Source organism: Amblyomma americanum, chromosome 3 (genome assembly GCF_052857255.1).
Source record: "Amblyomma americanum isolate KBUSLIRL-KWMA chromosome 3, ASM5285725v1, whole genome shotgun sequence".
In the NCBI taxonomy this organism is placed as follows: Eukaryota; Metazoa; Arthropoda; class Arachnida; order Ixodida; family Ixodidae; genus Amblyomma; species Amblyomma americanum.
In genome coordinates, this window is record NC_135499.1 from 109,022,656 (window position 1) to 109,048,792 (window position 26,137).

General features: G+C 48.2%; 3 pseudogenes; all 3 read left to right on the forward strand.

The window, feature by feature from the left end:
* The first annotated feature begins 687 nt into the window (after positions 1 to 687).
* On the forward strand, positions 688 to 5,209 carry LOC144123972 (uncharacterized; annotated as a pseudogene).
* A 15,279-nt stretch (positions 5,210 to 20,488) lies between these two features.
* Positions 20,489 to 21,348, forward strand: LOC144123974 (uncharacterized; annotated as a pseudogene).
* Positions 21,349 to 21,492: 144 nt separating this feature from the next.
* Positions 21,493 to 26,137, forward strand: part of LOC144123975 (uncharacterized) — a 32,321-nt pseudogene continuing 27,676 nt past the window's right edge.

A 26,137-nucleotide genomic window follows, 5' to 3' on the forward strand; every position in this document is an offset into this window, starting at 1 on the left:
CACAGTAGCGGCAACAGTGCCACACGCCCTGGACTTGGCGTTGCCGGATATGGCGCGGGCAGTCTATCCAGCTCGGCCGCTGCTATCAAGGCCATTCACTTCCCCAGGTATACAGCGACCGGCTCCTTTTGCATCTGTGCGAAGGACATTCGGTGCCGAGCCTAAGATCAGGAGGCCCAAATATGCCTCTGAAGAAACTGGTTTACGCTCTGCCTTAGAATAGACACTACGTTTCTGCGGAGTGCAATCAGCAGAGTGGCGCAGCGCAATAAAGAAAAAAGAAGCAGAGTGGCGCAGTGCAAGAGTGCTGGGCCCATAACCCAGAGGTCCGTGGATCGAAACCACGCTCTGCTATCGCTTTGTGTTTTTGTTCTATCCGTTTTTTTTTCAACAGGAAGATTCTATCTGTACTGCAATTTGCATTCTAATATAGGCTAAGTTGATGTGCAGCGCAATCAGCAGATTTGCGCAGTGTACAGCGGCCATGTCTAGCCGCGGAAACAGGTTTTTTGAAACTGACAACGAGTACGAGTTCATCCTACCAAGTTTTCCTACAGGTAGCATAGTTTTTAATACACTTTTTTTCACGCTGACGTCCGTGCACGACCGTACCGCGTCGAAGATTTCCGTGACCCGTTGGCTCACCTCAAGTAGCTCCCTGACGTAACCGCCTTTGGGGCGTATCGGATGAGTCACGTCTGGGCGGTGACTTTCGACAGTGCTCACGCTGTCAAGAAGATGCTCGCCGCTGGTGAAATGCAAGTGAAGGAACGTCGGTGTTTGATAATTAACCCAGTAAACCAAGATGTTCGACTGAAGATTCACTGGTTGCTTCCCGGAGTACCAGATGAAGACGTGCGAGCGGCCTTTGTGCCGTACGGAAAAGTAACTGAGGCCAGGGCTGAGCGTTGGCGGGTATAAGACGTCACCGATAAAGGGTCGACAACGCGCCTGGTGTCTCTTTCGCTGAAAGCGGGAGTCAAGTTGGGCCATTGCCGCATGAGGTGAGCATCGCTGGTGAATTGATCATGGTTGTGGTACCGGCCAGGGCCCCCCTCTGCTTGCGCTGCCGAGGAAAGGGTCATGATCGGCGCGAGTGCAAAATTCCGCGGTGTGGTGCGTGCCGTCGGTTCGGGCATGAGGAGAGTGAGTGTGCGCGAACGTATGCCAGAGTGACCGGGCGCTCTTCAAACGAAGGAGCGTCCGAGCTGAAGATCGATGAGCTTGACGCCGAAGAAGCAGCGACGGGAAAGGGAGGCAACGTTTTGGAGACACTGGTGCCCCTTTCAACCAGTGTCGCAGAGGGGAGCGGGATACTTGAGCCTGCATCCAGTGTCCCGCAAGACGGTTTGCCTGATGAGAAGGCTTGTGGTTCGAAGACGCCGCCGCCCGTCCTAACGAAACTTCGGAGAACGCTGAAAGTCAGCAGGAGGAAATGGTGGTCACCATGGCTGCGAGTAGCAGTCACGCTGGAAATCGACCTAGAGAAAAGAATTCCAATGCACCACATACTCCTGAAGAAGGCGCTGAAGAACCCCCGGCCAAAGCTCCTAGAGTGAGGCGTCCGTCTTTCAAGCCGCGGCCTAACGTTCCGCCCGACCCGCGGCAGGCGGCCAAGCCGCCTCCGTTGTTAGGTCGGCCGCGTGCACCTGGGTGCCTTCGCGTGCAGCGGCAGCATCGACGGACAACAGGCAGCGTCGCCTTTCAAGTTCCCTAGTCAGCGCAACCATAGACTGTTGTGAGTTCAGGCACGTTGCTGCACGTCGCCTCCTTATTCACAAAGTAAACAATAGGCAGTACAATTTGCTTTAAAAAGAAAAGATGGAGGGGAAAAAAGATGCAGCATTACGTATAGCAACGCTTAACGTGAGAGGGCTAGCCGCAAAGCGGCGGTAGTATCAATTAAATCGCCTTCTACTAGAAAATGACATCGACATAGCGGCTGTACAAGAGACAAAAGTAGAATCTGAAGAGCAAACTGACCGCATGTTGTTACCTTTTCGATCCTGCTATGGCATCTGTGTGAGTCATGCTGTTGGCACTTCTGGGGGTGCTTTGCTTTTGATGCGAAACTCAATTGGTATTGTTGTAGAGTGTAAAAGTAGACGCAAGTGGTCGTCTTATTGTTTGCAATTTTTTCTTTGCTCAGATGAAATGGCGAGTGATCTGTATATATGCTCCTAACAAGCAACAAGATCGCTGAGTTTTCTTTGCGGAGATTGTGCCCCATGTCAGTGCGGAGCGAAATTTTGTTTTACTCGGTGACTTTAATTGTGTTTGTATGCCTGAAGATACGGCAAGGAGGCAACCTGTGCGCGAACGCAGCGCTCTTTACTTGAACACGTTGATCACAGAGCAAAAGTTCGAAGATGTAGGTTTGCTGCTATCGAATTCTAGTCTGCCACAGTACACTCATTTCCAGCGCGATTCTCACGCTAGACTTGATAGAGCTTACAGATCCGTCGCCCTCGTGCCACTGTGTACACATTACATGGTGAAACACGTATCATTCAGTGACCATAGCCTGATTATGTTTACATTAGGTACAAAACAAAGGAATTCGCGCTTTAACTTTGGAAGATGAATAACAAACTTCTCGAAGAAGAGACCTTCGTTAGTAAGACACAAGATAGCATACGAGAAGTACTGACAAGTGGGGCTAATAGTTTTGTTTGCGCGTGGAAGTGTTTCAAAGAAAACGTTAAGATGAGCGCAATCGAACACAGTACTGCGAAACAACACAAATCAAAACAGGCTGAGAGGCAATTACAACGCCAGCTGAATTTGTTACTCAGTCAAGAATGTGCGCAGCCGGGACTGCGCAATACAGAAATCAGAGATGTTCGTAGGCAGCTGGAAGTGCTAGACGATGATAAGTACAAGGGAGCAGTTATACAGGCACGGGCAGAAAAGCTTTGGGTTAGTGAAATGCCAACGAAACAGGCACTTGCGGATAAAAAGAAGTACGCAGCGAAAAATGATATCCAAGAGATAAGGCTCGAAAATGCAGTCACCCGAAACAACGAAATGATTAAAAGAGCCTTTGTGGAACACTACAGCGAATTATTTGGGTGCAGCAAAAAACTGGCAGGGGGTTTCGAAAGCACGGTTTTGGCGCTCAAGCGAAAACTCAGGGAAGAAAGGAAATAATTTATAGAAGCTCCAATTACGATTCATGAAATTAAAGCCATAAATAATCTTAGTCCGGGCAAGACGCCTGGTCCAGCCGGTTTGGGCCCGGCTTTCTATGAGCGGTTTCGAGAAGTGGCAGAGGCATTACACGCTGTTTTAATGCAGGCGTACGAAAAGAAAGAGCTGCCACCGCCTTTCCGGCGAGCGCATATAGTACTAATTCCTAAGAGTAATGATCGCGAGAAGCAGCAATTGGTTTCGTCTTTCAGACCTATAACGTTAAAAATGTGGATTATAAAATCTATATGAAGGTGCTAGCAAGGAGATTGCAAACTGTCATCAAAGATGTTGTGGGACCACACCAGACTTGTGGCATCAAAGGAAGGTCAATAACCACTAACATTCACATTATGAGGAGAATTTCAGTGTTGTGACGTTTTCTCAATGCGCGCAGCTGTGTTACAGGTTGATCTTGAAAAAGCTTTCGATCGCGTCCATCACGACACACTTTTCAACATATTGGAATATGTAAACTTGGGCTAAGTGATTTCGGATGGTGTGAGAGTGGCATACAAGGGTGTTTCGCCAATATTGTAGTCACCAAATAAATAACTCACCGATAGTATCGAAATCCATTCCTGTGTCAGGCAGGGGTGCCCCTTATCCCCCTTGCTATTTGCCATCTATCTGGAGCCGTTTTGCTTGAAAATACTGTACAATGAAAGGGTTAGAGGTTTCCAGTTATTTTCAACAGAAGTGAAGGTGCTTTCGTATGCTGATGATATTGCTGTTATTTGCAAGGACAAAGAAAGTGTCCAGGAGGCCCTGAACGATGCCACAGCATACTGCATATGTACCGGCAGTGTCATAAACTGGAACAAATGCCTGGGTTTCTGGCAGGAGGAGTAGAAAGACTCTTCTTCCGTATTTCAAAGTTTTCAGTGGTCAGACGTGCCTACAAAGTATCTGGGCGTACCAATTCATTACTACAAGGACACTACACAGTATTGACGAGAGGAAACTGAGCATGTCCGTTCGAAAACAACTAAATGGGGGGCAGGGATTTTTCCATTTTGCTCGCGCAACGGTGTGTAACCTTTTCCTTGTCGCGAAAGTATGGTACGTGCTGCAGGCGATGTTCATGACAAGAATGTATGTTTAGAAGCTGCACAGAGTGTTAGCTGTGTTTGTGTGGGGATCAACATGGGAGCGCACGAGCCGGACAAACTTGTTTCGCTCAGAGCAGAATGGTGGTTTGGGTCTTGTACACTTGTTTTTAAGTCAACTTGTCTCGAGATACGTTTTCCTGCAAAACCAAAAGGATCCCTTTTTGAGGGCAGTGATACAAGTGCGGCTGCAAAACTTTTTACCCGAATTTCTGGTTTGTACGCAATGGTTTCATCGTCGAGGTGTGCAGCGGTATTTGCGTGAAGTGGTTGGAGCTTTTCAAATATTGCAAGTGCGTTTCTCCATGCAGTACTTTAGTGGCGTAAAACGTAGGCTGTTCTATACTGACCTGTCAGATTTGATGCTACAAGTGCCAATTTATCGCATACTGAATGGTAATAGTAAGGGTGGTGATGTTCTTAAAAGTGTGAAGAAGATGGCCGTGTGGCCATCGGTGAAAACTTCCTTTTTCCACTTACATAGTGGCACACTGCCCGTGAAGCCATGGTTGGAAGAGAAGGGTATATATGTCCCATAGGGCACAAACTGTTTAATATGCCGCAAGCCAGAAACTGTACATTATATATTCTTGGACTTCTGCGATGCAGTCTTTCTTTGGGACATCCTACAAAGGACGCTAAGGAAAGACCTTCCAATAACGCCGTATGACATCCGTTTTTTGCCAGTTTATAACGAAGACGGTGCACCGTATGATTTGTTCATGCTGGTGGTACTGCATAGTGTATGGAAGACACGAATGGGTGTCCATCATGCAGATGAAAATATGCGACCCGCTAGAGAGTACTTTGTTGAGAGTATTGCTTACCTGAGAGATGTGTATAAGGAAAAAGTTGCCAAACCAGAATGGTACTCTCTGCTGAATGAACTTGTTGCCCTGAAACGGTTTTAACCTACGAGTGCTGTCTTTGTTAAGATAGCACCTTTTAATGTGTTGTATTTGTTTTTCGTGCCTAGTCGGCAATAAGAAAAAAAGCAGATTTGCGCAACGGAAGCGTGTTGGGCCCGTAACCCAGAGGTCCATGGATCGAAACCAAGCTCTGCTGGTGTTTTTTCTGCTATTCTTTTTTTTCAACAGTAAGATTCAATCTGTGCTACAAATTGTATTCTAATATAGGCTACGTTGCTTTGCAGCGCTATCAGCAGAGTGGCGCAGTCGGATTCTGCTTCCGGCCGCGCTAGCGAACGGACGCGTTATCATGAGCTCCGTTGGCGCGGTGTCAGCGGCCCAGCAGGGCCGCGGAAACAGGTTTTTTGCTCAAGATTCCCAGGATTATCAACTTGTGCTGCTGCAATTTCCAAGAGGTGCGTCCCTTCTGAATACCGTCTTTCTTCACGGTGATTTGAAAGCCAGGCCTTTCGTGTTGAAGACTTTCGCGACAGGTTGGTTCGCCTGGGGCTGCTCCCCGAAGTGCTAGCTCTGGGGGCGTTTCAAATGAACCACGTGTGGGCCGTCACCTTCAGTAGCCCAGAAGCGACGAAGAAATTTCTGGAAGTTGGCGAAGTGAAAGTTAAGGACAAACGATGCCTTGTAATAGACCCCACCAACCAGGATATGCGGTTGAAGCTGTATTGGGTGCTGCATAACGCTCCAGACGAAGATATTCGTTCTGCGCTGGCCCCGTACGGGAAAGTGACGGACCTTTCTCGGGAATGCTGGCGCGTTCAAGGCACTGCTGTCAAGGGCTCTTCTACCCGCACAGTCGGCCTTAAACTGAAGCCCGGACTGACTATCGAGGATGTGGCACATCAAGTACGTATTGCCGGAAGTACTGCCCTACTGGTCGTACCAGGTCGCGCGCCGTTATGCCTAAGGTGTAACAGTCGAGGCCGCATCAGGTGAGAGTGCAATGTGCCGCGCTGCACCGTGTGCAAGCGCTATGGCCACGATGAGAGCAAGTGTACTCGAACCTACGCCAATATAACAGGACTCGGCACAAGCATTGAAGTCCAAGCTGAGCACCTCATGGATCAGGCCGACGCAGAAGATGCAGCTGGTGGTGCGACTGAACCGCAAGCTCAAGACGCCATTAGCCCGCTTCCTCCTGCGGATGAAGAGGCACACAACGCACCAACAGAGGAGGGTAAGCCGGGTAGCGCTACAACATCCGCCGACGACTAGCCCGAAAAGATGACTAACGCCTCTCACACTGCGACCGCTACGCAACAGGCAACTGAAGACGTTGTGATGTCGAGCGTCGGAGCTACCGCGGCGAATCGACTTCACGACGATAGCGGCAACGAGACGCACGACACAAGCAAAGAAGTCGGCGGGGAGCCGCCTGTGAAAACTACGCCCACCCGAAGATCAACATTGAAGCCGGCCACCAAAATTCCGCCCGAGCGGAAGCCGTCGGCGCTACCGCCGACGTGACCCGACGCCAAGTGAGTGTGTTGAACCCGCCGGCGAGCGACAATGGCTAAGGTAGAGACACTTTATTGCAGTGACATAAGAAGCGCCGCCTCAATCAGCCGAAGGGCGCAAGCGACTGTCCAGGTTGTTGGAAATGCTACATTGATAATAGATTCCAATGGTGAAGGTGATACTGTGCGGTTCGGGTGCTTCTTTAAGGAAAAATGGCAGTCAACCTAGAAACAAGTTTACACGTGGGCACGCTCAACGTGCGCGGCTTGTCTAATCGTAAGAAACAGTACCAACTTAGCCGGCTTTTTCTAGAACATGACTTAGATTTAATTACCGTTCAAGAAATGAAAGTTGAAAGTGAAGAGGCAACGAACCGCATGGTGGAGCCTTTCAGAGCGCTGTATAATTTGTACATTTTTCACGCTATTGGCACAGCGGGTGGGTGTGCTTTATTTTTTAAAAATTCCCTTGAAGTGTTCGTAGAGAGTGTTTACGCTAGTGACAGTGGCCGCCTCATTGTGTGTGACTATGTTCCGAGCTATTTGTTTATATGCTCCAAATAGTGAAAGTGAACGAAGAATGTTTTTTGAAAGTGTTGATCGACATCTAAACAGTGATGAAAGGATCATTGTCATGTTTGGGGATTTTAATTGTATGTGCAGATCAGATGATCGAGCGAGACAGGCACCGGTTCCAGACGCGAGTTCAGTGTTTCTGAGCGAGTGTGTAGAAGACAGAGCACTAGCAGATGTGGATTACTTTGTCTAATCCAACGTCGCATTACTTACCAATCAGCCGCGAGGCAGCCTCGCCAGATTAGACTGAGTTTACGTTTCGGCAACACTGGTTCCGGCGTGTACCAATTATGATGTTAAAAATGTTTCCTTTAGTGATCAGTTTGGTCACTCTGACGTTGGGTCCGAAAAAGCCACCTAAATTCAATTGGGATCTGTGGAAGTTCAATGTTCAGATTCTTGATGATGATTATTTTATACAGAAAATGCAAGACAAAATGAACGACGTGCTTGCATGCAAGACGCAAAGCTGAACTGATGCGTGGGAACTATTCAAACAAGAAGTGAAAATAACTGCCATAGAAAGAGCCAGCGTACGGAGCAAGATAAGAGGAAAGAAGGAAATGAACTGAAAAAAGTTGGACTGCTATTTGAACGAAGAAGCTTCGTCACCTGGTCGGTTCGATAAAGAAATAAAAGAAGTGAAGAGCGAACTTGAGGTAATCGATGTAGAAGGATACCGAGGAGCAGAAATACGGGCCCGTGCTGAAAGATTGTACATGGGGGAAGCCCCTACTCGACGATCCATGTCAGACGAAAGGAGCTATGCTGCACGCAACGAAATAAGAGCGATAACGTTCAGAGACAGTTGTGCGAGACAGCGAATCGATTAAGTGCGCTTTCCTAGGTTATTGCTGCGAACGGTTTGGCCGAAAACCTGAACTCGTAGACGGATATGAAACAGAGTTCTTAAAGCTCATGCCAAAGCTAGAAGAAGTGAAAGAAAGCTTAGAGGCACCAATTACCATAACAGAAATAGAAAGTGTTATTGATGACTTAAGCACCGGAAAAGCACCAGGACCGGACGGTTTCGGTTCAAAATTTTATATAGCTTTTAAAGATAAGGTGGCAATGGTCCTGCATTGTGTGATAGAGGAAGCATAGAACACAAAATAATTGCCTCCGTCTTTTGGACATAGGCATGTGGTGCTGATTACCAAATCTGATGACCCTTTTGCACTGTTGTCGGTGCGTGCGTACTGACCGGTAACGCTGGCTAACACATATTATAAGTTTTTTGCGAAAGTATTATGTAAAAGACTGCAACGGGTAGTACAACAGCTAGTGGGGCCGCACCAAACATGTGGCATTAGAGGACGTTCTATTCGAATAACATACACGTGACAGGAATTGTTCTAGAGTGCTGTGATTCGTACTGTGAAAAGGTAGCAATGGTTGAGTTGGATTTAGAAAGAGCTTTAGACAAAGTCGCCCACAAAGTCCCTTTTAGTGTCTTGAAACACATCAACATCGGCAAGATACTTTTCGAGAGGATAGAGCTATGTTACGCTAATAATTTTACCAGAATTATAATAAATAAGACAACCCTTCAATCCAAGTGAAATCGTCTGTTAGGCAAGGGTGTCCCTTGTCACTTTTATTATTTGCTTTGCTGCTCGAGCCATTTTCTTTAAGCATTATAAAGAACAAGGCTATTACCGGTATTAGGTTTTGTTCAAGCGAAGTTAAGCTTTTGTCATATGCGGATGGCATTGTGATTTTCTTCGCGGACAAGCCCAGTGTCACCAACGCTGTAAATGTGACAACCAAGTTCTGCAAGATGACCGGAAGTGGTATCAATTGGATCAAATCAGTCGGTATTTGGCACGGTGAATGAGGCCTCACGCCAGCTGTGTTTAAAAATATGCAATGGTCGCTCTCGCCAACGAAGTATCTCGAGGTGCCTCTGCAGCACTATAAAGACAGCGCAGAATACTGGAAGCGTTAAGCGGAACACATCAAGGAAAAAACAGCGAAGTTCGGAGGGTGGGACCTCTCTATATTTGCTAGATCAACTGTCTGCAATCTATTTTTTGCAGCAAAGATTTGGTATGCTATGCAAGTCATGTTGTGGTTTAAGGGGCGCTGCACTCACCATCTCCGTCTCGTGACACCGTCGGAGGCGGACGCTTTTTTTCGGAGCTCCAGCGACTACGTCTGAAGCTAAGTGCCTTTTGGTTTTTGCGCTTGTACATGCTTTCGGGCAGTAGTTTTAAACCGAGTTAAGGGTAGAAAGGCTAGCGGAAGTGTGTGGGCCGAAGGTTTTTGCGTAGAAATTTTGGAAGGCTTTTACCTTGCGTATTGCTGAAAGTTTTTGGTGTAGGATTTTTGGCGGGCGTTTACGTTGCGTAGTGCCGAAGGTTTTTGTGTAGGAATTTTGGTGGGCTTTTACGTTGTGTAGTGCCGAAGGTTTTTTGTGTAGGAATTTTGGCGCGCTTTTACGTTGCGCAGTGCCGAAGGTTTTTGTGCAGGATTTTTAGCGGGCTCTTACGTTGACTAGTGCCGAAGGTTTCTTCTGTAGGAATTTTGGCGGGCTTTTACGTTGCGTAGTGCCGAAGTTTTGTGCAGGAGTTTTAGCGGGCTCTTACGTTGACTAGTGCCGAAGGTTTCTTCTATAGGAATTTTGGCGGGCTTTTACGTTGCGTAGTGCCGAAGTTTTGTGTAATATTCTTGGCGGGTTTTTACGCATAGGAATTTTGGCGGGCTTTCACAAGGCATAGTCGGCCGGACGATGGGTCGGCAAGCTAGGAAAGTTAAGGAGGACAAGGACGGGGAGTTAGTACAGTGCCAGGAGTGCGACCGTTGGTGTTACTTAGATGAGACAGGGTTCGGGAGCTTAGCCGAGGCGGGTGAGGCTAGCTTCGTGTGTAAGATGTGCAAGCGGTTTGGGGACGCCGTTCATGCGTTAAAAGGGGAATGGGAAGCTGGGTTTAATGCACTTAATGCGGACCGGCAGGTCGAACGAGAGGATCGGATTAAGCTGGAAGCTCAGGTCGCCGATTTGATTAAAAAGGAGGAGAATAATGCCGCCCTGTTGAAGCGAATGGTGGGCGAGATTAAAGAAGAGCGGGAAAAGCGGACCCAGCTAGAAAAACAGGTTGAAGCGCTCAGGTCGCGGCCGGCTGGGCACCCCAGTTCGGAGAAGTGTCAGGTGGAGGACGAGGCTCGTCGATCGTACAGTGCTGTAGTGCAGCGAGCAATTAGTGAGAAAAATGCGAACGAAATGAAAAAGGTTAAAGCGGGCATGGAAACTCGCGACAATAGCGTACAGCGGCAGGAGAGTCAGCTAGAGCGATCCGGAGGCCAACAGATGGAATTAGGAAGCGAACGTTTGGGGCACAGGAGAGTTCTGGTGGTCGGGGACTGGAATGTAGCGAGGGTTGAGGGAGGCGTTCTGACGGCAGTGAAGGCAGACAGGCGGGTGCAGGTGGAGGCTCAGTCGGGAAAGTGCATGGTGGATGCAATGGCCAGAGCCCGGGAGGTGGTGGTGGGTAGCATGGATGGCGAACACCTTGTGGTCATCCATGCTGGTCTCAATGATGTACTGCAGGGGAGGAGCCAGAATCTTGAGACGCAGTTGGAGGTGGGGATGCGTAGGCTTAGAGAGGCCTCTGAGAGTGTGCATGTGACCATATGCACAATCCCAGAGGTCCAGAGGCAGGCTCGCGAAACGGAAAGGAGGGTCGTGGAGACTAATCGGGTAATTAGGCTATTGAGTCGACGACTAAGATACGAGGTGATGGAGGTCAACAGGGAAGTGTACGAGGTTAGGCCCCACCCTTTTGCACAGGATGGCATCCACTACGGTGGTGCCACTGGCAAGAAGGTGGGTAGTAGGATAGGTCGCCAGGCAACAGCTTTTTTGGGGGGACCCAGAGCTCTGAAGAAACCAGTGTAGAGAAGGAAGAATTAAAATCAAACGGACAATGGAACCATAGGGGAAGAAAGAGACGCAAGCGCCAGGGCCAAGTTAATTCAGATATAGGTTTCATTAACATGCAAGGTGGCAGGAATAGACTGAAATGGGAGGAAATAGAAGAACAGTTAAGACAGGAGGAATTAATGGTATATGGTTTAGCGGAAACACATCTTAGAGACATGGAGCAACCACCCTGTAACCCAGACTACGCATGGGAATATTGCAATAGAACAGAGGGCAGCAGAAAGGGAGGTGGAATTGGGGCATTCATTCATAAAAGTATGAATTTTCAAAGGGTTAGACTGGGATGCAGGGAACATTTATGGCTAAAAGGAACAGTTGCAGGCAAGCAAACACTCCTTGGCTTTGTATACCTGTGGACAGGGGTTAATGCCAAAGAGGAAAACAGGAAAATGTTAGAATGTATTGCAAGCGACATTGATGAGCTAGGAGGACAGGGCGAGATAATTATATTAGGCGACATGAATGCACACATAGAAGACCTGGATGGGTACACGGATTCGACAGGAAGCATGCTGCAGGACATGTGTGACAGGCATGATTTAGTTGTATGCAACAGCACCGAGAAGTGTGAAGGGCTCATAACATGGGAGGCGGGGAGTCTGCACTCGACGATAGATTATGCACTAATGTCACAGAGGATGTATAAGAGATTAGGGGTAATGAGCATAGATGAAGATGGTTCCAGAAGTCTAGGTAGTGACCACAAGCGTATCAAGTTGAGCTTCAGAAGAAAAAGCAATGTAGGACTGAATCAAGATAAACAATCAGGGGGAAATTTTTACTCAGAAAAGCAATTGGAAGTAGCAGCCAAACAAATCGAGAAAGTAATTTTTGAGGATAGTGAAACAGAATGGACTTATACCAAATTAACTCGATTACTGGAGCTAGAGCTAGCTAAGGTGGGAGTAAAGCTAAAAGGGAAAAGATGCAAACCCAAGAGTTGGTGGGATGAGGAGGTCAAGAGGGCAATAGAAAAGCGCAAGGAAGCATCCAGGGAACACAGATATTCCAAGAAGAGGGGGGAACCAAAACCCGAAGTAGACAGAAAATGGGATACCTTCATAAAGTGTAGAAGGGACGCATCCTATTTGATTAATGAGAAAATTAGAAGAAAGGGTGCCCAATGGATGTCAAAAGTAAATAAAAAGGATAGAAAAGCAGCCCAAAAATTCTGGAAACATCTAAATGCAATGAGTAATAAAACTAGGCTAGAACAAAGGTTTATTGTTACAGATGAGGGTATTCGACTAGAAGGGGATGAAGCAATAAAACACATAGGAACAAGGATGACGGAAAAATTTTCAGCAAAGCACGTGGTACATAATTTATCGAAGGAGGATAGACCGGTTACAGCAATAGCTTCACTTGAGCAAGGAGAGTGGGAAAGGGCAGAGAAAAAGGTTCCTAGTGGCACATCAACAGGACCAGATGGTATCCCGATTATGTTGATAAAGAAGTTAGGACCAAAATCCAAGCAAACATTAATACAGGTAGTGAACAAAATGATAGTGGATGAGAAAGTCCCCGATGAATGGCGATTAAGTAGAATGAACATGATATATAAGGGAAAGGGGGACAAAGCAGACGTAAGTAACTATCGCCCCATAACAGTGGCGTCTGTGGTTTACAGGGTGGTGATGCAAATTATAAAGGATAGACTGCAGGCTTGGGTGGAGAACGAGGGGGTGCTAGGGGAACTACAGAATGGGTTCCGGAAACAAAGGAGGTTGGAGGACAATCTATTTTCATTGACACAGTGTATAGAAATTGCGGAAAAGGAACATAGGCCCTTATTGCTAGCATTTCTGGATATTAGGGGAGCCTATGACAACGTTACTCAGGAGCATTTGTGGGACATATTGGGCACATTGGATGTGGAAAATGGAGTAATTAATCTTTTAAAAGATATATATAGAGGTAACAGAGTGCTCATAAAATGGGAAAAAAATGTATCAGGGCCTGTAGAGATACAGCGGGGGCTTAGACAAGGATGTCCTCTGTCCCCTTTGTTGTTCATGTTGTACCTGCAAGGTTTGGAGGCCAAGCTAGAGGGGAGCGGACTAGGTTTCAACCTATCTTTTTTCAAGCAAGGGGAATTGATTAAACAGACATTACCGGGACTAATATATGCGGACGATATAGTGATAATGGCTGACAACAAGGAAGACCTGCAGAAGTTGTTAGACATATGCAGTACAGAGGGAGATAGATTAGGCTTCAAGTATAGTAAGGAAAAATCTGCAGTCATGACATTTAATGAAGAGGGCGGCGAGCATAGAATACAGGAGTTCGTGCTAAAGGTAGTGAATGAGTACAAGTATCTTGGGGTGTGGATAAATAACAGTGTTGAGTATCTGACAGAGCATGAAAAATATGTAATGAATAAAGCTAGTAGGAATGCAGCTGTCATGAAAAATAGGGCACTGTGGAATTACAATAGGTATGAGGTGGTAAGAGGGATCTGGAAAGGGGTGATGGTCCCTAGCCTGACCTTCGGGAATGCGGTCCTGTGTATGAGGCCAGATGTTCAAGCAAGGCTGGAAATTAGGCAACGGGGAGTAGGGAGGTTAGCTTTGGGAGCACATGGCAATACACCAAATCAGGGGGTACAGGGTGATATGGGATGGGCGTCTTTCGAGAGCAGAGAGGCTAGCAGTAAGATAGCATTTGAGGAACGATTGAGAAGGATGGAGGAAAAGCGGTGGGCTAGGAAAGTTTTCAGATACCTGTATATAAAGAATGTTGACACGAAATGGAGAAAGCGAACTAGAAAATTGACAAGCAAATATCTGGACAGCAGTAAGGGGGCAAATCAGCAATTATCGGTTAAGAAAAAGGTTAAAGGAACAGAGAGAGCTTTGTGGAAAACAGGGATGCTGACGAAATCGGCACTAGAAACATACCGGACCTTTAAACAGGAAATTGTCAAAGAAAATATCTATGATAATTGTAGGGGAAGTTCTTTGTTGTTTGAGGCCAGGACTGGAGTTTTGCGGACTAAGAAGTATAGAGTCAGGTACCAGGAGATAGACACTTTGTGCATTGCATGCGGAGAGGAGGAGGAAACGGCTGAACACTTGATACTTTTCTGTAAAGGGCTTCACCCTACAGTGGAAGGCAGCGGGGCTGACTTACCCAAGGCATTGGGGTTTAGGGATAGTGAAGGGAAAGTGGATTTTAAGAGGTTAGAAGTAACCAAGCGAAGGTTATCTGATTGGTGGCTAAAAGCAAGACAGGAGTAAAATTTCACAAGACATGGCTAGGTGGCTTGAGCCACCGCCCGATGTAAAGGGTTCAGCCGTATCCATCCATCCATCCATCCATCCATCCAGCAAACCTTTCAACTCAGAGATGATGTCTGCTGGTGACAACCCGATGGGTGAAAATGTCAAGCCCAGGAAGCGCCAGGACGTGTCAACCTCCGCCACAGGTATGTCGTCTCCTCCAATGGTGAATTGTCTTGAGGTATCCACTTTGGTGATTTTCCTCTTAGCATCAGGAAGGTACGGTACTGTTAGGCTCTTTGCGGGGTTGATGGTCAATCCTCTGGGAGTCAGGTAGGCGTACAAGGAATCAAGTTGTTCCTGCAGGCCCTCCGGGGTCGATGCCATTATTATCATATCGTCCGCGAATGCCATGGAATTTACTGTCAATGGGCCACTCTTGAATCCGACCTCCGGAGGGCAAACCACCAGCCAACCATCTAACACCAAGTTGAAGAACATGGGGGATAACGGGTCACCCTGCCGAACCCCTCTGGTTGGCTTGACATACTGCGAAGACCCCTGAAAGGTCAGGGCTGTTTCGGCGCCTTCGTAGAAGTCACGGACATATCGTAGGAACGGCTCGTCCAGTGATTTCTCTGAAGACCCTCTAGAATGGCTGCCGTCGTTAGTCGGTCAAATGCTTTCGCTTTGTCCAGTGTTGCCATATACGGTTGTTCATAGCTGCGCTTCGCCTCGTGTATTACACCAGCCAAAAGGTGCACATTCTCAGCGCTTCCATCAACTGGCATAAAGGCGCGTTGCTTGAGATCAAGAGGAATTGCATTCATCAATCTCGTCGCCAACACCTTATGAAACAGACGAAGCAATATGGGGGCTACACTTATTGGGTGGGAATCCCCTGGCTCACTCGCATCTGCTTTTTTGGGGATAAGATGGTTCGAGCCCCTTTCAGGCATACCGGCAGCCTCCCCACCAACATCAACAATGTCAGAACAACCTTAAGCACGGGAACCGGCACGCCCCGAAGTTCTCGAGCAGTGAAACCATCCGGTCCCGGGGCCGAGTCCAGTCGAGGCAATGCCGCCTTCAGTTCACCGGTTGTAACGGGTTGAAAAATGGAAACTTCAACGCTAAGGCGGCCGTGTGCTGTACGATGTCAGTGCACGTTAAAGATCCCCAGGTGGTCGAAATTATTCCGGAGTCCTCCACTACGGCACATATTCTTCCTTTCTTCTTTCACTCCCTCCTTTATCCCTTCCCTTACGGTGCGGTTCAGGTGTCCAACGATATACGAGACAGATACTGCGCCATTTCCTTTCCCCCAAAACCAATTATTATTATTATTATTAACCCCATCCTTCCCTACAGATCCGAGTTGGGAGGCCGGTGGCTCGGACTCCATGACTCTCTTCCACGTACGCAGAAAGTCCGGTACATCTTTCACAATCGACTGCTTCGGGCCATCAAGAATTTCCCTGGCACATCTGGATTGACATTTCTTAAAATGCTCCTGAGTCTTCGCGTATTCATCCTGGAGTCTCTTTCTTCTACTCATGCTCTTCCTTTGTTTAAGAGCGTACGTTGTTGGGCTAGTCGGCCAATCATGGTAAATACAAGGGGGGGGGGTACTGCGCACAAAAAGACAAGGACAAGAAGATAACACAACAGGCGCAGACTCGCGACTAACTTTACTGACAACACGACACTCCTTTAATAGTTTCAAACTGTCACATCACACACATGTGCAAACCAAAAACTTGTCTTCATTCTGATACAGTTTTATAGAAGGGTCACTTACGCAATCTGTATCCTTCTGTTTGATACAAAACGCCTCCGCCAACTCACGCGCCACCTGGTCACGGCTCCTCCTCAAAACTTTTGTATCTGTCAGCAAAGGCAGGCAAGGGTTATTGCGCGTAGCATCCGGGCATGCGCCACAATGCAGGGGTAAATTCGACCCTGTCCCTGATTTCATGGAACGCTGGTGTTCCCTTAAGCGCTCATTCAGACATCGGCCGCTCTGACCGATGTATACCCTGCCACAGGTGAGGGGAATCTGGTATACGACACCCGTCTGGCACCTGACAAAACGAGTGGCATGACGCTTCTCGCAGTCCGCTTTCCTCTTCCCTCCGGACATGACCTGAGGGCACAATGAGGCCAACTTGCATGGGGCGGTAAAAACTACCGGCACGCCGTAGCGTTTCGCCACGTTCTTCAAGTTGTGGGAAATTCTGTGAATATACGGTAGAACCACTGGCCTCATTTCCTTAGAACGGTCACTATCCCGGCACATCCTATCTTTCAGTTTGCGCAGAAGCTTCTCTGCCACTGCAACAATGATTGAAGCAGGGAAAACAGCCTTCGTCATTCTAATTACCTGATTATTGAGGCTCTCGTGCACCAGGTGAGCGCAAGACTTCGACAAGGCGCCCTGCAAGCAATACGTTCCGATAGCCCGTTTAACAGTCTTGGAATGTGCTGACCTCAAAGGCAACAGGTCTTTCCGTGCACGTGGTAAGTACATACAGCAAACGTGATCTGGTGTTAAAGTCAGGTTAATATCTAAAAACTGTAGCTTGTCATGTTCCGGTAACTCGTGAGTAAAGGTCAGACCCTTCCCATGTCGTCTGAAAATCGACAAAAATTCTTCCACAATCACAGTGTGCGTCGCGCCAGGTCGATCTTTAAGAAACACTAAATAGTCATCAACGTACCTAAATATTTTCAGAGTTGTCTCACCGTCAAAATAGCGCACCAGATCACAGTCAATGCTGGACAAGAAGATGTCAGCCAGTACAGGTGCCCACAGGAACGAATGCAAATTCCTTTGCGCTGAACAAGGACCTGATCGTTAAAAGATACAAAGGTAGAACCAAGATAAAACTCAAGTAAAGACATAAAATTGTTCAGCGTTATACCGCAGGCATTCTGAAAAGCTATTACACCCCTACCTTCAATACAAGACCTGATGGAGCAAAACAGGGCATCGTGGGGTATTGAAAAGAACAGGTTTTCAACGTCAATTGAAAAGGTGTAGCCTACAGGTGGAGCATCCTGTAGGTAGGCGACTATATCATCCGAGTTCCTAGTCAAGAATGGGTCTTCCACTACCACCAATTTCAAACACTTTTGAATAAACACACTTACTTCACGCTGCCAAGTACCTTTTTCACTTACTATGCACCTAAAGGGCTTGTCAACCTTATGTGTTTTAACAGTGAAAAACAATTTGTCGTCGGGGTTGGCTTCCCGTTCTAGCTGGTGGTTCATCCCGGAAGAAGTACTCCCGAACATAGTTGTTCAATGGTACAAGGACATTTTCATTATCCAGAAACAATTTCGCGATTGTCCAGCGGGTGTCTGCCCCAAAAGTCCTCGACACGGCTTATTTACAAATGCTCGTAATTCCTCCAAGTTCAAATCCCGGTCGGACTTTGAAGGTACAAATTCACCCGAAGCATTTTGTGTCGTGTTCATTGTATCGTTAGCTCCGGCCGGCTCGGCTATCGGATCGAGATCTCTGGCCAGGAGCTCTTTCACTAAACTCTTGTAAGCGTCGTGGCGCCTGTGTGATTTCCGGCTGTCAAATGTACGACCCCTGAACATGGCATGTAATCGTTCATTCATGTTTTAAACGTGAACACCATCTTGTTTGGCCTGCCTCAGGATTTGGGCTTCCCGGAGCGCAAGGCGGTAGTTCTCTTCTGGTAACCATCGCGGCTTAGTTTTGGAAACCACAATATCCGCGTTGTATGCCACAAGGTGGTGCCTCTTCCGGTGAAGGCTCAGGCCCACTCGAGTGGTGAATGTCCTATTAAAGTCAATGCAGGTGTTGTGTGAGATCTCGGAGGATGAATCATCCGAGTCTGAGGTGAGCAACTCATTCCTTAATCTCCCAAGCGGGTCCTGCCTAGCAGTAGACGGGCCTAAACAGTTCCCAGCCACACTAGTGGGTTCACTCTCATCCCGTTCAACATCGCTCCTACACGCACTGCGCCTAGGGCAAGATGCATCATGTTCATCACTAAGCCTACGCTTCCCGCGCCTAGCGCCAGAAGCATCTAGTGAAACGATGTTTCGGTCAAGTTTCGCAGTCACCACATCGCCAACACTACATACAGATTTTTGTTCAATGTCCTTATCATCACTAGAACTAATAATCACCCTGCGCCCCACTCTGGGCCGCGTATGCACATCACTGTCGCATGAGTGAAACTCGGAATCCGACCCAGAAGCCGGAGACACAACAGATCCGGACGCCGCCGGAGAAACACGATCCGATGAAACACGAGGATGGGACCTGATGGCCTGGACATCACCCCTCAAGGAGCTCCTATGCGAAACAGAGAAATCTGAACGCTCGGCGGAAGTATCCAATCCTTCCCGATCAGGAGGGGATTTGTCCGATCGACGATCCCCACTCTTGGCTTCCGATGCAGTGTCCAGACCCGACACCACGGCTGCCGGGGCGGGAGAAAAAACAACAACCGCGTCTGCCTGAGCGGCAGGCGCGGAAACCGCGTCTACCGGGGCGGTGCCCCGGCAAAACGCGTGGGGAAACCACCCCGCAACGCCCTGCAGGTCTTGCTCAGCAGCCTGCGGGGCAAAGCCCGCCCGGCTGCGAGACGACGATACAGGCAAAACAACAAACGACTCACCAGGGTGGGAAGCACTCCAAATCACGGCAGGCTTGGGATCATTTATATTCGCGCCATCCCGGCCCACAGTTCGTGCTCCCACACCCGAGTGGTGTGTTTCGGGGTACTCAGGGGGCCTACCTCGCAGACTACTCGCACGCCGAATCACAAAAACTGCACCGAGTGTTTGCTGTGTATATGGCGTTCAACATGGGAGCGCACGAGTCACGCCAATCTGTTTCGCGTAGTGAAGAGTGGAGGGCTAGGCTTAGCCCACCTGTTTTGAAGCAAGTGGTTTCCAGGTTTCTGCTTGTGCGAGACCAAACTGATGGATTTCTGCGGACAGTAATTCAAACCAGACTGCGTGATCATTTGCCGTTTTTTGTTGTCTCATCTACTCCGGCCAACGGGCCAAGTGTGCGCGGATTTTTACGGGAGGTCGTTTTGTCCTTCCGCTTCCTTCAGGCACGTTTTTCGGTAGAGTACCTATGCAATGTCAAGCGGAAGAAACTGTACAAAGATATCGTTGATGTGTGCATGCGAGTGCCAATGTATCGTTCATTGTATTCATATGGAGGGAATAAGGATGTATTGAAGAGGGTAAAGCGGATGCCGGTTAGGCCGTCTGTGAAAAGCTTCTTTTTTCAAGTACACACTACGACGCTCCCGGTCAAGCCGTGGCTCGAGCAAAAAGGCATCTTCGCCCCGTGGACTGTAAACTATTTGCACCGTAGAAGACCGGAGACCATTGACCACATATTTCTTGACTGTTCGGACGCGGTTTTTCTATGGGACATACTGCAACGCACCATAAAAAAGGACTTGCCAATCACGCCGTACGGCATCCGCTTGCTCCCTACCGACAATGAAGGAGGGTGCCATGTGATATGATTATGGCCTTATGCCTCCATAGCATATGGCGCACTAGGATGGCTGTGCATCATGCCGATCTGAACCCGAGGCCTGCTCGAGAGTACTTTATTGAAAGTGTGGCTTTCATATGCGAAGTGTGTAATGCAAGCAGCGAGCAGCCAAGCTGGCCGCCGATATTAGACGCTTTCGTCAATTTGAAGCGCTTTTAGACACCGGCGCACGCCAAAGAGCGGCAAGCGCCTTTTCAACTGTTTCATTTATGTATGTGGAAACATGTATTGTTGTTGGCCGCAGAACAGGCAATAAAGGAAAAAAAAACAGTGGCACAGTGAAAGCGCGCTAGGCCCATAACCCAGAGGTCCGTGGATGGAAACCACGCTCTGCTATCGTTTTGTTTTGTTTTTTGTTCTGACCTTTTTTTTCCAACAGGAAGATTCTATCTGAACTACAATTTGCATTCTAATATAGGCTAAGTTGCTGTGCAGCGCAATCGGCACAGTTGCGCAGCGATTCGTCTTCCGGCCACCGAGCGTGACGGACGTGCTTCGATGGGCTCCCGAGGAGCGGTTTCAGCTGCCCAGCCGGGCCGCGGTATCAGGTGTACAGACAAGCCGAACGAGGATTATCAGTTGGTTCTGCCACATCTGCCTACAGGTTCGTCAGTTTCAAATAGTTTTTTTGCATGGCCACACTCAAGTGCGGCCTTTCCGTGTTGAACATTTCCGAGACGCTCTATCGCGTTTGTCACTGCTGCCGGAAATAGTTGCCCTAGGTGCTTATCAAATGAATCACGTGTGGGCGGTAACATTCATGGACGAAAAAGGGAAAAAGAAGATTTTGCAGGCCGAGGCGTTCGAAGTCAAGGAGCACCGCTGTGTGGTCATAGATCCAAGCAACCAGGGCGTCCGGCTGAAGCTGTATTGGCTGCTACACGGTGTGCGCGACGACGACGTGCGGTCGGCGTTGGCGCCCTTCGGAAAAGCGACCGATATAGCTAAAGACAAGTGGAAGGTGAGCGGCTGCGTCGATAAAGCGTCGACGACGCGTTCCGTAACGCTCAAGTTAAACGCAGGCCTTACTATTGAGGACCTTCCGCACCAGCTACGTGTCGCCGAGGATGTCGACCTCGTTTACATCCCTGGTAGAGCTCCGCTCTGCCTTCGGTGCTGAGGCACTGGGCATATACGTCGAGAGTGCCGTGTGCCGCGCAGCGGAATCTGCCGTCGCTTCGGCCACGACGAACGAGACCCAGTGTGTGCGTACATTCGCGAGTGTGGCAGGCCCGGCCCGATAGGGTGAGATGGCAGACCACCTGATGGATGAGGTGGACGCCGAGGAAGCCACGCGTGAAGGTAGCATTAAAGGGTCCCCGAAGGACACGCCCCCTGAACTCCCGAAGTCGGATTGAACGCCGAATGTGGACTGTGGCGTGGTGGACGTAACGCCCGACGATGCTGCGACGACAGACGTAGGAAAGCTACGCGACGTCTCGGATGGAGAACCAGCCTCCCATTCGCAGCAGAGTACCGCATGCGAAACGGAGGACGTCGACATGCCCCCGAATTCGAGCGTGCCAGCAAAACGAGCGCACGGAGAAGCCATCAAAGACGGGGACGGCAACGAGCAACCCCCATTAAAGACCCTTCAGGTACGGTGGCCGTCTTTCAAACCGAAGCCTAATGTGCCACCTGACCGGAGGTCTACGGCTGCAACGCCTCCGCTGTAGCGAGGGTGACGCTTCAAACACAGCAGCGGTGTCTCGGTCGGTGACCGAGAACAGTGTCTGCCTGGAGTCACCTTCCGGCTACTGCGACGTGCACCTGAACAACGCGAGAGATTTACGGACTTGCAACACGACTTCCTGTAATTTAGACGTGCGTAACTTCTTCGGCGACTTCCACATGCTTTCAATGGCGGCCAATCTAGAAAGTAGCCTACGGGCCGCGACACTGAATGTGAGAGGCCTTTCAACGAGACGAAGACAGCAAAAGCTAAATCGCCTTTTATTGGATAACGATATCGATCTGCTGGCTGTCCAAGAAACGAAAATTGAAAGTGTAGAACAAACTGAACGTATGGTTGAAGTTTTCCGTAATAGGTACATAAAACGTGTGCGTTTGTCATGCGGTGGAAAAGACGGGGGGTTGTGTTATCTTGATCCGTAATTCTAGTGCAGTAGTTGAATCCGTGATAACGTGTGACTCGGGGCGGCTTGTCTGTGATTTTCTTTTTTCTGGAATGCCACGGAGAGCTGTATGTGTCTATGCACCGAATAGATGTCGTGAACGTGAAGCTTTCTTTAAAAGTATTCGATCGTACGTGGCGTGTGAAAGGCGTATTATATTGCTTGGAGACTAATTGTGTCTGCAGACCGGAAGACAAAACTACTAGACAAGCTTCACGGGACGTTGGTGCAGAACTGTTACTGCAAATCGTTAATGAAAATGGGCTAGAGGACATTGGCATTGTGCTGAAACCAGAAGACCAAGCAAATTTCACGCACTTTCAAGGTGTTTCTCATGCAAGACTTGACCGCATGTATGTCCCTGTTGAGTTGGTGCCAGTTTGTTGCAGTTATCAGATCCGACATGTAAGCTTTTCTGATCACTCTTTGGTTATGGTCACCTTTGGTAGAAAGGAAAGAGGGGCAAAATTCAACTGGGAGCTATGGAAATTCATTGAGAAGTTATTGCAAGGTGAAATATTTGTTGCTTAAACAAAGGAATATATCAGCGACTTGTTGCTGAGAACATCGGTAAAATTCATATATGAATAGGAAGAGTTTAAATGTAATCTTAAACTCGCCGCGATAGAAAGAGCGTGTGTACCGAGACACAATCAAAGACAAGAAAAAGAGCTCCATAACCAACTAAACTATATGTTAAGCGCAGAAAGCTTCAAGCCGGGATCGTTCACGCAAGAAATAAAAGAAAAAAATGTAAACTTGAAGTTATTGATGAGGAGAGGTACCGTGGCGCGGTGATAAGGGCACGTGCCGAGAGGCTCTGGCAGAGTGAAACGCCCACAAAACGGGCGCTGAGCAAAGAAAAACGGCATGCGGTGAAAAAAGAGATAAACAAAATTTGTTATCACAACCAAGTTACCAGTGAAAAGGCGTTGGTTGAGCGGGCCTTTTTCGAATATTATAGAGAGTTGCTTAGCCAGGAACTAAATGCTATTGGCAACTTCAGAGCCGACTTTTTTCCGCTCATGCCTGTTCTGGATGATGACGTCAAGCAGACTCTCGAGAGACCTATAAGTGTGTCAGAATTAGAAGCAGCCATTGACGAATTAGGTGCGGTAAGTCGCCGGGGCCGTTCGGGTTTGGTGCCGTCATATACAAGTTTTTTAAAGCTGAAATGGCTTCTTGCCTACAGCGCGTGATAGCTGAATGCTAAGAACACAATACGACACCTCCGACTTTCAGGATTTCTCATATAGTATTAATACCCAAAACTGAGGACCCTGTTAGGTTACTCTGCGTCGAAAATTACCGTCCTATAAGTCTAACAAATGTTGACTATAAGATACATGAAGGTGCTTGCCAGTCGGTTACAGAATATTATCACGTCAGTCGTTGGTCCGCACCAGACATGCGTCATTAAAGGGAGGTCAATTTTCACAAATATATACACACAGCAAGAAGTGTCCTGGAATGTTGCGACGCAATGCTTGATCGCGTAGCTATGCTGCAATTAGATCTGCAGAAGGCATTCGACAGGGTCGGACACGATTACCTGTTCGCTCTCTTGGAGCATGTGAACGTCGGCTCTGTTATCACTGACGGCGAGAAAATGGTGTATAAAGAGTGTCTCGCCAAGTTAGTCATAAACAGGGATTTAAGGGAAAGCATACTAGTGCTGTCTTCTGCCCGACAAGGCTGTCACTCTCGCCCCTCCTCTTCGCCCTTTACTTGGAGCCATTCTGTTTGAGACTCTTTACGGGACCAAACATTCGAGGGTATACCTTCTTTGATGCGGAAGTTAGGGTTTTCGCCTATGCTGACGACATCGCAGTGTTTTGTGCCGACCAGGACAGTGTGCGTGAAGTTGTTAAAGAAACCGCGGAGTTCTGTAGGGTAACTGGTAGCGCAGTAAGTCGGACAAAATGCTTAGGATTCTGGCATGGGGACTGGGAACACACTCCAGAATTTTTCTGCCAGATGCAATGGACGATAACCCCTGGCAAGTACTTTGAAATCCCTCTCAAGCTTTACCGGAAAAGTAAAGAATATTGGGACGAGGAAACACAACGAGTTAAATCTCTGACAGCTAAATGGGGAGGGCACAATTTTCCCATGTTTAGAGAACCACTGTGTGTAATATATTTCTGGTTGCTAAAATATTTTATGTTTTCCAAGCGTTGTGCATGGTAAGAGCGGCGGTGCAGAAGCTGCACCGAGTTTTCGCGACGTTTGTATGGGCCTCTACATGGGAACGTACAGGCCGATGCAACCTATTCCATGCCGTACGGAACGGGGGTCTCGGGCTATCGCATTTATTTCTCAAACAGGTAGTTTCACGGGTTTTGTTCTTGCGCGATCAAAGTGATCATTTTCTAAGAAAAATAATACAAGTGCGATTATGTCATTCACTGCCTGAGTATATAGTGTCCACTGTATCAAACACAACGGTGTTAAGTCCATTTTTGCACGAAGTTGTCGCATCCTTTTGCCCAATGTCCCAATGTATTTGCCCAATGTATTTGCCCAATGTCTCGCGGAAGGTGTTATATAAGGACCTACGTGATGTGTTCTTGCCTGTACCAGTGTATCGTCCTGTGTATAAATTGGCTTTTGAACGTGATGTCCTTATATGAGTTAAAAAAATGCCAACCAGAGCTTCGGCCAAGTCTTTTTTCTTTCAGTTTCATACTGGCACTCTAATAGTGAAGCCATGGCTGCAAAGCAAAGGTATCTTTGTGCATTGGAGCTTTAACTGTATTATCTGTAAAAAGCCAGAAACTATTGAACATATCTTTCTCGACTGCCACGACGCAGTTTTCCTGTGGGATATTCTTCAGCGAGCTTTAAGAAAAGATTTGCCGATAACACCTTTTGGGATACGTTTTCTGCCATGTGCTTCACCTGAAGTAGTGCCGTGTGACATGATGATGCTGCTGTGCATGCACAGCGTGTGGAAAACAAGAATGGATGTAAGACACGAACATGTGGTCATGCGTCCCGCTCGACAGTATTTTGCTGAGAGTGTGATGTACATCAGGCATGTTTTCAAGGCACAAAATGAACCTCACGATTGGTAACCGGTCCTGGACGAGCTGTCCTCAATGAGGCATTTTTAACTGCATTGCACAAGACAAAACTAAACTAGTCCTTTTATCTTTTTGTATATAGCAGTGTTGCCTTTTGTGCGATTGTGTGTATTCGCCAAGTCGGTAATAAAGAAAAAAAAAGCAGAGTTGCGCAGTGGAAGCGTGCTGCGCAGCACGCAGGTTCATGGATCGAAACCACGCTCTGCTGCTCTTTTTCTTCTATCCTTTTTTTTTCAACTAAGATTGTATCTGTACTACAATTTGCATTCTAATATAGGCTACGTTGCTGTGCAGCGCAATCAGCAGAGCGGTGGCGCAGTCATTCAACTTCCGGCTACCGTTCGATGCGGACGCAGGATCATGAGCTCCGGCGGAGCGGCAATAGCGGCCCAGTCCGGCCGCGGTAACAGGCTTGAAGGAAACGACGATAGGGAATACCAGATCATTTTGCCGAAACCGCCCACCGGACGTGTTGTTTTGGACACAGTTTTTTTGCACAGAGGCGTGCGAGCGAGGTCGTTTCGGGTCGAGTATTTCCGCGACGCCCTGGCCGATACCGGTACGCTCCCCGATGTGGTCCGTTGGGGGCGTACCAAATCAACCATGTGTGGGCGGTTGCCCTGCGGAGCACGGAGGCAGCAAAGAAGTTGCTCGCCTTCAATGAGCTGCAAGTTAAGAGACGCCGCAGCCTCATCGTCGACCCGGAAGACTAGCAAGTAAAGCTGCGGCTACACTGGATGCTTCATGGTGTGGCCGACGACAACATCCGGACGGCATTAGCGGCATTTGGCAAAGTGTCCGCCGTTACGCGAGAGCGGTGGCGGATCCAAGGCGTCAATGACAAGAGCTCAACGACAAGAACTGTCCTACTGAAGTTGAAGCCCGGTATGAAAGTCGGTGACCTACCACACCGGGTACGCGTCGCC